Here is a 15,028-nt window from a genome sequence, read left to right as displayed (position 1 = left end):
TGAGTCAGTGACTATTTTTGTAAAGATATTTTCCGAATTTCCGAAATGTTTTGGGAAAATTAGGGAAAATGCGAGTGAAAATGTGGGAAACTCAAGAAAATATAGGAAAAAAATTTCACAAAAATAGTCCTTGCTTTCAAATGCAATGGTCCTACTTTAATAAAATGATAGAGCAAGAAGAAGATGAACATTGTCGTACTGGTGTTTTTACTGAAACAATTTTTTTTCGCTATGAATGAAACAGGATTAATCTAACTCTAATGGGTGGTACACTACACGCTACAAAATTAAGTTTCTCGCACACGATATATCCAACAGCTAGTGCCAAACAGCCATGTAGTGTACCAGCACCACGCCTCAGTACGTCCCTGTTTTAGTACAAATTATAGTAACGCCTGTTAGACTAATTATTTGGAGTAGCATAAATTAAGGCGATTTAGCAAAGATGAAGCATAAATAGATATCACTAATTGGGTAGATTCCCACAATATTAAAATAGCAGATAAGGAAAACATGGAAAAACCATGTAAATAAATAATTGGGGTGAATAGGTTAGTGATTTAGATAAGATAGGATTTATGAGCTTAGGATAAATAAATCTCGTGTAATCTTTATAGCTCAAAAGATAAAGGGTTTAACACAGGATCTTACGGGAGCCTTATCGAATTGATGGGAATTTAACGGGAGTTTAATGGGCCACTATCCTTCACATGTTAGTTCTGGGCATATAAGCGATAGTATGCCCAGATCGTGAGTCAGTTGTAATAAGTAATCGAGAAGCATATTATCGTTCGTGTTGTTAATAATTGTAATAGTATATTTGTGTTAGAATATTTGTGAAATTAATGTTTTACTGTGAATAAAGTTATTGGTTTGCATAAAATAAGATCTTTACTTGGTACGCTTACATACGCTCGGTCAGCCTTACTGAGTCCAGTCCGCACTCTACATATTGGTGTCAATAACAAAAAATAGAGAGAACAAACTCTGGACAAACCATAATGAAAAGGATATTCTGGTAAGTCAAATATAAATTGTTTTACAACAACAATATCCTACAACACTTTCATAGTCAAACATTTTTTTACCATATATTCACGGTCAACAGTTTCTTATTATTCTGCATAAGCACACATATACGCAAAGCAAAGAAGGGTAGCAGGTAATAAACCGTCTACAACAGTTTTTTTTTGTAATCGGCATTTTTAACAACAACAAAAAAAAAATTAGGACAACGAAATTTTTTTTTTCGTTTGTCCCACGATTACGTAATTTCTTTTCATTACCGAAGAGCTCCACACTTTCGATATAATACATCGTTCTAACATTCTCAGGATTCGAAAACAGCAAAACAAATTTTTGTTTTCCCTGCGGTATTGCACCGAAATTATTTTCCCATTGCTTAATACTTTACAAAAAACAAGCGAGATATATGTTAAATAGACGATAAGTCCTCGCCAACAAATTTTATGACATCCACATGTTAATCTAAACACTGTCTGATCAAATTTCCATGCTAGGAATAATTCTTCTCTTCACATAGAAAATTATTTCAACATTTTTAATCAGTCTTACGTTAACGTTTGAACGCATCAGAGATTTACTCGAAACAAAAAAAAATCTAATAGTAAAAAGGAAATTTATTACTAGTGAACTCTCTATTAGTGCTTCAATTATACGATTCTTTTTGTTAGAGCATCAGCATTTCTCTCGTTAAATACAAACAGTGACCCAAAATCTCGAGGAATTTTATTGCATCCACTCGAACAATCACAAAACAAATTACTAAGATTATCATAGTGCTCGAGAAAATCGTAAAACGATATTTTCATTTCACGATATTCGTAAACAAATTAATTAATGACGAAAGTGTTACAATAGCAATTAAAACGATCATTGGTGTGAACATTCAGAAAATCGAACGAGTCAGTGTCCAGCAATTTAATATCATACGAGTGGTGTAATCGACATAAATTACAAATTCTATACTCCAAATACGTCAAGTTAGTATACCTCAACTCAACTGCATGTTTCGCAAAACAAATCTGTGTTGTTGTTGTCTTCATCAAAGTCCTTACAGAACGTTTCGGTTTCTATTTTTATTTATCGGTGAACATTAATGAAAAACTCTGAACAATCACATAATCGGAATTTTTATTAACTATTTGCTGTACGGATAATGTTCAAATTCAGTACAGTACCAGGAAAATTATTCGATTACCAAATATAAAGATTATTACGTCAATTCTATTGAGATTTCTAAGTATACTCACCATATCCAAACAATAAATATAATAGGAAACATTCAGTTCGAAACCAATTTACAAGCACATATGTCATTTCTTGACAAGTTCGCAAAGAATCTCGTCTGATAAAGTAGCTTTAGAGGAAGCCAAACGCCTTGGGTACACGTACGACGACAATAATTTACATTTACGTAGATTACGTTCCATAAAGAAAAACTCCAGGACCGCAACATCAAAAAACAAGTAATCCCTTTTGTCCAACCAGTATCACACTACCTCATAATTTAAACACATTTACAAGAGACCCTAAACTAGTGGGTCGATCCCTCAGTTTTGAAGATATTACCTCAGTTTTTCGGGAACATAACGAAATGGCCGACTTTTCCATAGCCGATTTTAACCGAATGATTCCAGAATATAAAGGAGACATCCAGTCCTTACCAGTATTCATCAAACGATGCGATACTTTTAACGCCTCTCTCAAAAACGATCACAAAAATAAATTCCTTTCACACCTCATTTCAAATTAAGTGGAAAAGCGTTTCGCATTTTCGAAAGTAAGAAATATGACGATTGGACAGTTTTTAAGAAAGATTTAGCAGAGGGGATAAAAGTAGCTAAATCAACGGCGGCATTACAGAACGAATTAATGTCAATGACACAAAGCGAACTTCTTTCTTGTAAAGAGTTCGCTGATGAGGTCAAAGACAAACTACGAGAGTTGAGTGAATTGATAGCGGCGCAGTACGACACAGCGGAGGTTATTACGTCGTTCAAAAAAGAACACGAAAAAATTGCCATTCGCACTTTCAGGGAAGGGTTGAAACCACCCTTAAATATCGTATCCTCAATTTCGAAGCTACGTCTTTAGACGATATAATTAAAAAGGCGGTCGAAGAAGAACCATTCGTGAAAGTATTGAAACCGTCTATAACGGTTGCTAAAAGAGCTACCGAACATGCCTCCGATAATCCAAATAATCAAAATTCGCGCACGAATAGACGATTTTTCATGCCTGAACGTAACCATTTTCGAACGCCGTTTAGAAATCGCACTAACTGGCAACCATATCCTTCTCGACCGAATTCTCCATTCCCTCGTGATAGGGAAACTACGAGTTATAACAATGTTGACACAAACAGGAATTTTCGTCCAAGTTTTGCTAATACTGTGCGAAATACGGGAAATGCAAATCTGATATGTTACGATGTAATCGTCGTGGTCACACGATTGATTCTTGCTATGCGCGATTGACCAATGATAATGCAAATCGCGTTCATAATACGGTGATAATTTAACCGAGCAAGTCAAACAGGTGTCTTTTTAGAAACACCCCGGACCACTCATTCAATCGATGGGAAGATAAGGGATCGATGGATACCAAAATCTCCCAAGTAAATTTGTTGCGAATGACTTTTGACAGTACAGTAGACCAAAGAGAGAGTTACTACTTAAGGCTACTATAGGTGACCAGCAACATACATTAAAATTTTTAGTTGACACAGGCAGCGAAATTTTGTATTATAAAACGATCTCTTCTTCCTTCTTATCTGAAAATTTCCAGTGAAAATGCTACACCATTGATTGGCATTGCACCAGGCACATTAACAACACTCGGCACATGCCCTGTTACCATAAATTTCCACAATTCCATTTTGAAACACGATTTCCATGTTATGGGGGATGATGCACTTGCTTTAAAACAAGAATGCAATTATAGGATACGATTTTTTAATAACGCATCAGCTAATCATCGACTTTAGTGATTATTCTTTGAATTACTACCTGCTCGACTAACAGAGCCGATCATAGCCAACACATCCATATCCAAGATGACAATCGTTATACTTCAATCGAAACTTATTTGCAATTGATTTTATTACCTTTATTGAGCTATTTACAATTCGATGCAGGTCAATGCCCAGCTCAACAACAACTTAACTGCTATTGTTTCGGTTGTAGAGCTATACAGATTTTATACAACGGCATTAAATTTAACCTGGACCTACCTCCAAACAATACCACTTATGATTCAATCGCTTCTTATCAACAATCCTTGTCTCAATTCTTCCTTGACCGACTGTCCAGTGTACAATGCTCCAGATATGGCAATTTATTCAATCGTACGGTACAACTACTCAGTGGTAATATACGAACTACAATCAAATGTAAGAAATGTCATACGGTTAAAACCGATATTATACCGTTTTATAAGTTCAACTGCATACCAAGCGACTCCAATCCAATCGACGATGTCGGATTTCTTCACGACAAGAATTTTTATGGATAATTCCTCTAGCTGTCCTTTCTGCACGTGGAGGTATTCAGCTCACATCACATACGATTTGATTCGACCACCCAAATTTCTACATGTTGGTATTAATCGAACGAATATACTGGATTTTTCTGAAACAAACAACAACAACGTTAATATTCAAAGGAACTTATACCTAACAAGAAAAGAATCGAACCATGAGAGTTCGAGCGATGTACTCTACAAGCTGGTGTCGATTATAATTTTCGAACCTACTAATTGCCAAGAGCACCCAGATTTATTTTTAGATGAGGTCCCATTACATTCAACCGAATTCTTTTTAAAAACTATTTATAGGGACAACTATATCGATACGAATATATGCGAATTACTATATGAATTATTGCCAAAAATGTATGAAGAACAATGTAGTTCTGAAATAGCTAAAATGCAGAATCAAGATATTGTTGATCAACAAAATGCCCATCCAAATATCATTCATAATCAATATTTTTTAAGTTCCGAAAACAAAGAGAACATTAATCCACTTTCAGGTACCAGTAATTTAGTGAACAATTATATTTATACTTCAAACGATCAGAGACTTACGTCTTGTATACAACGACGTATGGATCCAATTACTCAAGATGCATTAGTACATCGTAAACGTAAAATGGAGGTCAATGAACATAAATCAGTAATAGCCAAAACAAAACCTGAGGTTTCAACGAATGATGTTGGCCGACATCAAACGTGTCAGTTAATAGGATTATCAAATCCAAACAACATGTGTTACGCAAATGCTCTTTTCAAGCACTCTTTCGTGACAGAATGCATTTATTAGAGACTCAATTAACAACATCGTACAAAGGGAAACGTTGCGATTGCATTGGTTGTGTTTTGTTCAAAACATTCAAAATTTACAAACAAGCCACATCTCCTTTTCGCCCATACTTATATCATGGGTGGACGGTCGATCAATTTCAAGTGAATGGCAATACTAGACAAGAAGACGTTCATGATCTGTTAAAAACCATTCACACAAAATTGTTAGATAGGGAATCCGTCTGTGAAACAGATTATTCTATAATCACACAAACATTACGAGGTTCATTTTTGGTTAATTTAGAATGCATTCAGTGTCAATTACGACAAGATTTCTCCGAACCTTTTAATGAAATAATAGTCGATCTGACCCCATCACTACAACAAAGTGTAGCGAAATACTTTCATCCCGAAACAATGAAAGAATACATTTGCGACGGTTGTCAACAATCTGATACCACTATAAGGCGAGTTTCGCTAGAAATACCTCCTCAATTATTATGTTTCATAATTAACCGAAACCTTACTATTAATGAAAAAAACAATTCGACCATAGCAATCAACGAATTAATTGATTTGCGTAAATTTATGGTCGGGGACACACAGTTACAGCCCTAAGTTACACCTTTCACTCAGCAATTTGTCACATAGGCACAAGCACTGAGCAAGGTCATTACTATGCAATTAAAAAACTTTACGACAACTCGATAGTCAAAATATGTGACGAGAACATAACACCTACCACCAAATCAGTACAAGAGGATAAAGTTTACTTACTCTTTTATACCCTAACAGGGACACCCTTGCTACAGGTAGCAACTTTGAGTTTCGCTGAACAGAAACATTTGCTTCAACAAAAACGATTTGATCAGATTAAAGCAAAAATAAAAAATGAAAACAAGGATCAAAGCACAATATCTCTAGTAAATCAATTATTGTTCAACAACACCGATGTGTTTCACTTAGAGGGTGACAAGTTAACTTGTTGCGATATCTTACAACATCAGATTCCTCTACATTCGGATGCTAAACCAGTGAACGTTCGACCTTATAATCGACGTTCAAAGTTTGAAAAGGAAGAAATTGAAAAGAAAGTACAGGAACTCTTAGTACTAGGAGTAATTGAACCTTGCAGAAGTCCTTTTAACAGTCCACTACATTTGGTTAAAAAGGGAACAGACGACCAGGGGAAGATCAGAACGAGACTCGTAGTCGACTTTAGAGCACTTAATGAGCAAACGATAGCTGAAGTATACCCAGTCGTCCAAGTAATCGATATTCTTGACCAATTGAAAGGACAGAAATACTTCACGTCACTAGATTTGTCACGAGGATACAATCAAATTCAACTCCATCCCGACTGTAGGGACAAAACGGCATTCACCAGTGGCTATCATTCCTATCGTTTTATAAGATTACCACTAGGCCTTCGTAGCTCTTCCCATTCTTTCAATCGCTGTATGACCATAGCACTGGCGGATTTAATCGGGAAAATTTTATATGTATTTTTAGACGATATTGTCATTTACAGCAAGACAATTGAAGAACACATAGAACGAATACAAATAGTATTCGATACGCTAAGGACATACAATCTAAAACTGTCGCCCGAAAAATGCAATTTGCTAAAAACAGAAATACCGTTCCTGGGATTTTTCATATCAGAAAGAGGAGTTCTTCCTGATCACAGAAAGGTCATACCAATATTAAATTTCCCTACACCCAAAACAGCTAAAGCAATTAAAAGTTTTATGGGTATGGTAAATTACTACTCTCGTCACATACCAAACTTGTCTGCATATGCGCAGCCATTATATACATTACTCAAAAAAGATACAAAGTTTGCATGGTCTGAGGAATGTCAAAAGTCTTTCGACCATTTCAAGACCTGTCTAGCCAACCCACCATTACTACAATTCCCGGATTTTGACAAGAAATTCTACATCTGTACGGACATCTCTCGATTTGCTTTCTCGGCAATTCTTTGCCAAAAACAAGATGATATTTTACTCCCCATCTGTTATGCTAGCCGTACTTTATCTGATGCAGAAACACGTTATCCGGCATCACAGGCAGAATTAGCCGCAATTGTATGGGGAATTCGTCATTACAAAACTTACATACAACAACAACCCTTCGAGGTACTCACCGACTGTAAGGCTTTACAATGGCTCATGCAATTGAAATCACCGAATAGTCGATTACTTAGGTGGAAGTTTGAACTAACGGGATACGATTTTACCATAACGCATATTAAAGGGAAAGACAATCATGTTGCAGATTGTCTTTCTCGATACATTTCTGACCCCTCACCAAAAGAAATCAAAGTAGTTACGCGATCGGCAACCAAGCGTGCCAATGAAGCAACGTATCAAACGCCTAGCCAAATAATCAAGAAAATTAATTTAGATAAATCACAACGCATTGAGGAAAACACGATACCTACAGTAATCGAATCCACAGACGAGAAATTAGTCAAGGAATTTCCATATGAGTTGATTCTAGTACACGTGAAAGATGATAAATACCTCCAGAAATTCTCCTTAGACACTCCGCAGATCAAACCATGGTCGCTTCATCGTGATGAACCATCCAAACGTTTTATAATTTTAACGGACGGGTTGTCTATCGATCCAGATCAGTTATCTAAAATTATAACGCAACTTTTTACTCTAACGACAAAAAATAAGATAACCAAAATACATGTAAATCGAAATACTTTTAAATATCATTCTACGGACTTTTCGCTATTACAGGATACAGTTAAACGAGTCTTTCAAAACTCTACCACTCATTTCCTATTTCTGATGTCGAAATTAACAATACTATCTTCTAAAGAGGATATTATGCAAACATTGCACGATTTCCACGACGCTCCTCTAGCAGGACATCAAGGAATTAGACGAATGTCTATGAAAATTAACCAACACTTTAAATGGGAAGGAATGCGAAAAGACATTCAAGAATATGTACGGAACTGCAAAACGTGTCAGTTCACAAAACCACAAGGTCTAAATAAACAACCGATGCAGATTACTAGTTTGGGGAGATCCGCCTTCTCTTCGGTGCATTTGGATTGTGTTGGGCCACTTCCCACCAATACTCACGGTTTTAAATATATCTTCACTTTCCAATGTGACTTGACGAGATATTTTGGTGCAGTTCCAATTATAGACCACACAGCGGACACTGTGGCTAGAGCTTTTGTAGAACATGTAATTTTACGTTTTGGTGTAGTAGAAACTGTAATTTCGGATTTAGGGGGAGAATTCATTAATGACATAATGCAAAGGACTCTCAAACTACTAGGTTGCAAACACCACAAGACATCTGGCTATAGACCACAATCAAATGGAATTTTGGAACGATCTCATAGTACTCTAAAGGCAATACTACGATCTCGCACAAATAACTTTGTAGAGAATTGGCCAAATTTTGTGCCTTATGCTGTTTTCGTCATTAATTCTTCCATAAACTCTTCCACGAATTATTCTGGCCACGAATTACTTTTCGGATATAAGCTAGCATTACCGTCTAATCTCAAAAAGCAACCAGATCCAGTCTACAATTATGACGATTATGTTTCTGAACTCAAATACAAATTACAAATCTCCCATCAGATAGCCAAAGAAGATATTCTCAAAAGTAAAATTAATAACAAAAAATACTACGATAACAAAACTAAAACGATTAAATATGTTGTGGGGGACAAAATACTTCTTACTAACGAAGACAGAGCCACAAAACTCCATAATCCGTTTGTAGGACCCTTTACAATCACCGAAATAGTGTCAGATGTTAACGTTAAAATCCTACGGAACAACAAAGCCAAAATTGTTCACATTGATAGAACCAAAAAGTTCTATGAGGATAAAGACAAATAACACATTAACGACGTAGTACAATTAATATTAACACGTTAGTTTCTGTTAGCAAACTAGGTTATAGTAAAACCATTTTCAGAAATATGGCCTACAAGACAAAACATATCATCCAGGAATTAGACTTTGACGCATGCCAAATAGCACCAATCTACCCCCAGTTTCAAACATGGGAAGCTCGTAACAAAACCTACGAAGGATTTTGGCCAAAAACCATACCCGTGCAAATTAAGCGTCTAATATTAAATGGATTATTTTATACTCGGAGGGCAGACAAAGTAGTTTGCTTTCATTGTGGAGGAGGATTCCAATCGCTTAACGACAAAGACGACGTACTCAAACTCCATGCTCTCTTATACGGTTCTTGTCCTTTTCTTTACATTACCCATAGTAAAAATTACATTCTGAATCTCATAGATGCGGAGCCAGATAGACTACAGTGGTCTAAGTCATTTACGGTGCAACCAGAAGATTTGATCGTAATTCATATGGTTAATCCCCACAACCAAATTTCTAAATTAAAAAACCAATTGGCTACTATTAGCAAAGGCCATGCATGGAACTTAGCCCAATCAAATGCAATGAACGAAAATCGCATTCAAAAACTAGAAACATTAGTCAAACAATTCACGACAGAACTAGATAATTACGAAAAACTCGTCACCTGTCTCGTTTGTATGTCTCAAATGAGAGATGCAACAATTGACTGCAGACATACCTTTTGTATGCAATGCATCAAGCGCACTCAATCACTTCAAATGGATTGCCCTACTTGTAGAGCCCCTTTTACCACAATTTATCCATTCCTATTATGAATATGAATATTCATTTTCCTTGGATATTGTAAAGAAACATGAGAGAATAATTACGAGACGTTGTTCGATGAAACAATGTTCACGAATCAAAAGACTAGATTTACATTACCTCCTATGAAACACAAACCACTTACCTTTAGTGATTAAGATCGCATTACCTTATATGCAACAAACGTTTCTTTTGAGTCTAAGAACGATATGTCAACGGCGATCGACAATAAATGATATTTTTCGTACTATAAACGAAATCCGTTGTTTTCATACAGAAAACAGATAGAAAGTAACAAAAACCGACTCTTATCTATGTAACAGCAGAAGAACACATGGTAACATACCTTAAGACATAGTACTGTCAAGGTCAAATAAGATTTCGAATGACACAAGGAAAACCATCATGTTTTAGTTCAACAGTAATCTTTTTTCATTTAGGATTAACAGACGGATTTTGATTTTTTTTTTTTTGCGATACATAAACAGTGATACTTCTTCAGTCCACTTACATAAATTCTACAGGTTAACTGTATCGAAACGAATTCAAATAAACACAGTAATGAATCAGAAATTTCTTTTACGCAAACAAGTAAATCATTCGACAGATTACGACGAATGGAAATTGTTGCAATACCGCCAGGCGGACTATAGTTCAAATTCGATCAAATCAACGCCATTTCTTTACATTCTGGCACATAGGCTTTACACGTCATACAAGATTCAAAATAAATTCAAGGGTGAACAGCATACAAGCTGATCATTTTTGAGAACGAAAGCTAATTTCTATGATAAATTATGCAACGATAAAAATAGTTTCAAGCCAGCTAAGCGACTTACGGTTAACTCTACAAAAATTTTTTTTTTCATTACCCGGACACCGCGCTCTCCATTGAGGTTTCATGAGACGTTGTTCCTGAACCAAGTACATTACTCTCAGGAAGTGGCGCCTGGAAGGCATAAAAAGCGCGATTCAAGCGTTGACGACTGTAGAATCAAAAAAAATTTTTTTTATTAGTACATTGCATAGCATGAAAAGACAAACAATTCAATCAATGAATCATACCGTACGTAACACCAAGAAACAAGCGTTACAAGACCAGCTACCAGCAACACGCTTAACGCGACAGCCCCAAAAACAGCCAGACCTAACATAAGACCACTATTCTGAGATTCCACATAGGTAATAGCAGTAGGGCGTTGTACGGTTACACACGGTAATCCATAATTAGAATACGGCAACACCGACAGAATCACCAATGTTTTCAACAGGAACGACAAATTCCACATGGTGACTAAAACAAAAAGAATTTCTATTTATCTCGCGATCGACATACAACACATCACTTTTCAGCATATTTATTATATGCATGACTAGAATAACGGAACGAGGTTACCATTCCGTGGTTTAATAAATACAATTGCTTGTTTATAAAAGTGAAACAACTTACCGGTCAGTTTAAGGTTATAAAAAAAAAAAATATGAAAATATAAACGCACGATTGACGCGTACACAAATTAACAACTTAGATCCTTCCAATAACGAAATCTGTATTACACGGACACAGCCTTTGAACACAAAAAATTCGGTAAATGAGTCACTTAATCGGAAATCGCGAATTAAAACTTGCACAAGCTGATGCGTATACTAGCGAGTGACAATCTGGTAATGCGCGGGAAATAACATGTTTCCTCTGATAGTAACTACAAATGACATTTACAAACGTCATTTCATCCGTTCCATTAGGCTAAGGAGTCTGTTCATTTTCTTTTAGTACACAAAAAAAAAAAACGATACGAAAAGTCGATAACTTAGGCGGCAATTTAGTTCAAATTTTATTTTTAAAATTACGTTTCAATTCACCGAAAACTAAGATACTGTTGACCACCATTAAACGACTTGAAGGTATTCACAATATTTTTAGAATAAAACGCCTCTTTTCCATAGGATTATTTTAGCGATCCAGCTCTCACAGGGCCAATCACAAACGATAAACGTCACAAATCAATTCAGCTTCCAACCAATCACCGATTCAAACGGACTATACTTTGAAAAAGTGGCCCCTATTCGACTGTACAACAATGAATGGAATGTGGTATACCACATGAATTTAACACAGCTTCAATCAGAGTTTGACGAAATTGAATCTACAGTAAACACACTCACACAGGTGTGTGACACGCTACGACAACGATTTCTGATCACACCAGATGATGTTAACCAATCTTTAAGTAGTCACAATTATTCACGACAATGTGGAGCTTCATACGATCAAATTCAGTTATCGTTACATTATATTAGGGACTTTAATCTGCATTGGTTTTACGAAACCAAATCCAACAGACCAAAACGCGCTCCGTTCAATATAATAGGGTCCGTTTTGAAGTCTCTTTTTGGAACACTATCACAGGAAGATGCAGAATCATTCCTACATCGATTCGAGGAAATGGATAGGAAATTTATCGATCGACAGGTTTTAATGCAAGAACACATGACATTGTTACAATCTACATTAGACACAATGGACTCCATGTATAGAGAAAACCAAATCTTGCATAATAACACAATTCAACAGTTCGATGTTGTCTTTGCACTTATTGAAGAAGTGCACGGAAAATTTGATGACGTATGGCCAAACATGGCACTAAATACACAATTCGACAATCTTATAAAATACATAGATTCTTCACTTACGTTGTACCATCATAAACAAAAACAATTTTTAGAGGCCATAACATTTGGAGCTACTTCAGTAGCAGCAACCCCAATCATATTACCCCCTTCTATGTTTCTTAATGAACTAGAATATATTCAACAACAAATCAGTGGCGAAAACCTAGATTTACCACTCCCAATTACGAAAGAAAATATGGCTTCATATTACCAAATGGCTTCTACCAGATCAAGAATTATCGATGACCAGCTCATATTATCAATGTCCATACCTCTTATTAACCTCAAACAATATACGTTGGTCAAAGTCACAAGCCTACCAACAAGACTTCCATCTGGACTATATCAATTCATAGTCCCTACACATGAATATATTGCAATCGACGATTTTCACGAAACCTATATTTCTCTAACTGATAAAGAATTAGATAATTGTCACGACCTTCGATCTCAATCTAATGAATCCGACATAGTATGCATACAAAATTCCCCTACGTTCCAAATTACACCCACCCGGGACGACTGCGGAATCACGCTTTTAACTGCATTTAATGACACAAATCACTGTGACACAAGAGTGACCGATATAAAATCTGAACTCTGGATACGATTAAGACAACGTAACACATGGATTGGAGTGTTCCCCACTCCACAGACTATTTACGTGAAATGTCAAAATGTACCGGCAAGGGAACATATGGTACAGGACGTCGGACTAATTTCAATCGGGCAGGATTGCCAATTGAAAACTAATCAAATTTTACTTTCAGCACAAAGCAGTTATTTTAGTGAAATTTACGGCCACATTAAACCCAGAGTAAATATCACATGGTTTTATCCAGAAATTATAGAACAAAAACATTTGACGTTGCCATTAATACAACAAATAGATGCGCCTAACGTAGTTTCTTTTGGAGAATCTGAAAAACTTAGAAAACTCAGTACAAGTATCACACAATTACGGACTCGACTACGACAGCTTTCTAATCAAGAACAGTACCAATTAACGACAAGACAGGACGAACATTCGTTTATAGACAACATTTTTAGTTTCGATCATTACTGTCTTATCTCTAATGGCTATGGCAGTTCTTATATTAATAATATGGGAACGTTTTTCACCAACCTCTTATAATGTTACGGAAAGGGAAGGCAACAACACATATGGTCTAAACCATCCAGTAAATGCATGCTTGAACGCAACAGAAACTAATGCATAGAAATTTTATCTTATTATATAATAGCATATTTCATACAACAAAATCTTACCCCAATATTTAGAAATAATAACGAAAATGGTCAGAACACGTCGTCATACACCAAAAACTAACGTAACAACACACCTTCTCTACCAATACTATGGGCAATACGACAACCGTCTACGATCTTATGATATGGGACCCCAGAAATTACGACCGTTAGCTTACAAATTGGCAATTGCGGGACTTTATTACACCGGCAGAACTGATATCGTACAATGTTTTGAGTGCCATATACGTCACATGGATTGGAATAGTAATGACGACCCCATCCAGACACACAAACAAGCCAATCCAACATGCCAATACATACTTCAATGGCAACAAACACAAGTGCGACTTCATCACTTCGCATTGAACGACGAAGCGACTTCCATGATGACATTGGGCCAAAAACTATTCTTAACCACGGCAAGATTTACACACTATAAACATCTACCGCTATCAGGGGCAACCGATAATTTAATCGACCAGGCCACAACATAATTTGGATGAACTGTTTACATGAGGAAATTAAACAATCTTACGTAACTGTCTACAACGTTCACATACAAGTTCACAAGGGACAACTCAAATTACATTGGTTCAAAGTGGCACCATTCGATCAGCGTTTCAATGGTACCGACGGTGCACAACTATGAAATTATGGCACGACAACAAAGGGAAACCAATTCTAGAAAACATTGAGGAAACCCAACAGCAGTGGTTACAATTATCCAACAAACAAAGAAGAACATACTTCCGTTTACAAAGACTCGACAGGAAGCGGTATGTATACGGACAATCGAAACACATTTAAACAAACATGCCATTAATATCGGACTTTTGGGAGGCATCAACGGCAATATATAGTATCTCCAATGAACGAGAATCTCAAACTAACACCGGTCTCGGAATTTTTTACAACTCTAATATCTACAATGTCCATGAAAATACTTCACGCTTCTTAAGACGCTCACACCATGTATTTTCACGATTGCAGACATAATGGCACCACACAACAACAACACTAGTTAAGACATCAGTCAAACGCAATTGGTGGCCAACACTAGCGACTACCAATCAACGACTAGTATACTTCTACAA

General features: G+C 36.2%; 1 long non-coding RNA gene across 1 annotated transcript; it reads right to left on the bottom strand.

Moving 5' to 3' along the window:
• Window positions 1-4,511: 4,511 nt before the first annotated feature.
• LOC119073011 lies at window positions 4,512-11,599 on the bottom strand. The gene is made up of 5 exons (XR_005086972.1): window positions 11,461-11,599; window positions 11,076-11,304; window positions 10,883-10,996; window positions 7,854-7,971; window positions 4,512-4,652 (listed from the first exon to the last, which is right to left on the bottom strand). It is a non-coding gene; the product is annotated as an uncharacterized LOC119073011 (long non-coding RNA).
• Window positions 11,600-15,028: the final 3,429 nt, after the last annotated feature.

The sequence above is a fragment of the Bradysia coprophila genome, unplaced genomic scaffold (assembly GCF_014529535.1).
Source record: "Bradysia coprophila strain Holo2 unplaced genomic scaffold, BU_Bcop_v1 contig_10, whole genome shotgun sequence".
Classification (NCBI taxonomy): Eukaryota; Metazoa; Arthropoda; class Insecta; order Diptera; family Sciaridae; genus Bradysia; species Bradysia coprophila.
Note: the sequence above shows the minus strand (reverse complement) of the source record. Positions and strands in the feature narration are given on the sequence as shown.